Here is a 2500-nt window from a genome sequence, read left to right on the forward strand (position 1 = left end):
TACATATATATATATATATATATATATATATATATATATATATATATATATATATATATATATATATATATATATATAAAGGCCGCGGTGCCGAATGGTTTATGGGAGCGTCGAACTCAACACGTCACGACGGCAATCTGAGTTCGAGGGTTCGAGTCACCGGCCGGGCGCTTGTTCCTGGGACAAGGAACTTCACCTAGGATGCCTACTAGCCACAAGCCAGACCAAGTCAGTGCTATCAAGCCCGGCTAAAATAGAGGAATGATTACCTAAAAAAGGTAACACCGGCACTCTCCGTGGAAAGGAACTGGGGACCCTACCACGTATCACTCCAAGAGCATCACAACATGAAAACTACAATTAGTATCATGCGTGGACCACGGCGGCTCAAACCTGAACCTACCGTTAAAAGAAGATATATATATATATATTATATATATATATATTATATATATATATATATATATATAGATGTATAATTTAATTTTAATATATATATGATATGTCATATATTATATATATATATATATATATATATATATATATTAATATTATATATATTATATATATATATACTATTCAGTATATATGAATGGTTAAAACACTCTTCTGCACTGTAGTACTATGTAGAAAAGCCACAAAGAAAAAATTGATTATTCTTATTGAAATTACCGTTTCGATATCCATCTGGATTCCATCTTCAGGTTAGAAGGCCTTAAGATGGAATCTAGGTGGATTTCGAAAGTAGTCTCATTTTCAATAAATCTTATTTTTGCATTGTAGGTTTTCTCAATCATATATATATATATATATATATCTTAGATATAGATATATTATCGTATAATATATATAGATATGATATAGAGAGATATATATGTAGAGATAGATAGAGATAGATATAGAGTATAGATAGAAGATATATATATTATATAGTATATATAGATACAGTATACATATATATGCAACATTTATACATATATACAAATATAGACATACATACAAACATATATATATAGATATATATATTCATATATAATATATATATATATATATATTTATATATATATATATATGTTATAAATTTTGGTTATTATATATATATATTTAAATATACATACATATATACATATATGTATGTATATGTATATATATAACATATATATAGATACTCACTTTTTCTCCCTCTCTCTCTCTCTTTGTTTTTTTCTATAAATTTATATACATACACACTTTATCTCCCTTCCTCATTCTCTCTCTCACAGACACACTCTCTGTCTATCTGTCTGTCTATCTATCTATCTATCTATCCATCTATCTAAGCATTATTCGTATCTACAAATAGACTGATTGACTTACAGACAGACAGACAGACAGACAGACAGACATAAAGATACACTGATATAGTAGTAAACTGATAAGCAGATAGATGTAGATAGGTAAATAGAAATATGGATACTTAGATATACCTTGCACTGGGAGATATAGAACATACCTTTGGCAGAGCAATTTCTCGGCGTCTCTTCGGCCGCGGTATCCGAGAGCCGCCTCCTCCATCGTAAAGGGCCATTGTGCCGCTTCAGGCGATGAGATATGCCGTGGTTGACGTCACGCGGTGCAGGGATTTGGAAACCTTAAAAGTTACGGATATTTCGTAATTCAGGTATTTATGGTAGACTGTGTCAGCACATTCTGTACGTGAATTGCAGGCAAACACTATTCACCCGGCGGTACATAAATGACGAAGCGAAAGAATTGACCAGAATGGGAATTTGTCTATTTAAACATACTGGAAATTCATGTGAGAAACCTTTATTTCCCTTTTCAAACGTCTTTAACGGTTATAGGATTTTTTTTTTTTTTTTGGAGAGAGAGGGGGGCAAAGTATCGTTAAACCTAAACTCCTGCCAAGTACTTGCAGTCAGTCTACACTTAAAGCCGATCTATGATACAAAAACAGGATTCATAGTTTTGCGTGTGTTAAAAGCAACTTGTGAATACTGCCTTAATGAAGCTTGAGCATTTTTGGTTCTTTTTCTGTTATGTAATGTAACCAACAATGGAATGTTAGGCTGAATGAGTTTTTTTCGCACTGGTTATGTCCTTAAAGTTTAAGAAATATTCTAATTAATGCAACGCACTAAAGACTGAGATAAAGCTGCGCATACTTAATTCCCCTGAAAATGACATGAAGCATGAGATGATGTTTACTTGCCAAGAATATAGTGAGTTACGGGACAGATAAACCCCCAGTGCAAGACTGCTACTCCAAATACAAGAAAAAGCTAAATAAAATCAACTACGTGAATATCAAGTGCAGGATATTGTAAACATAATCAGTGGACTTCCATCAGGAGGCAAGGGCAGAGGCGAAAAAGCACCCCACAGGACTCATCTGACTTACATTATTATCGACAACGGGAACTAAATAACATACGTTAATGCAGAAGATAGCAGCATAATTTACTTGTCCTCAAGAGAAACAGTAACAATGAAAGGTGTG

Source organism: Penaeus monodon, chromosome 2, assembly GCF_015228065.2.
Source record: "Penaeus monodon isolate SGIC_2016 chromosome 2, NSTDA_Pmon_1, whole genome shotgun sequence".
Classification (NCBI taxonomy): domain Eukaryota; kingdom Metazoa; phylum Arthropoda; class Malacostraca; order Decapoda; family Penaeidae; genus Penaeus; species Penaeus monodon.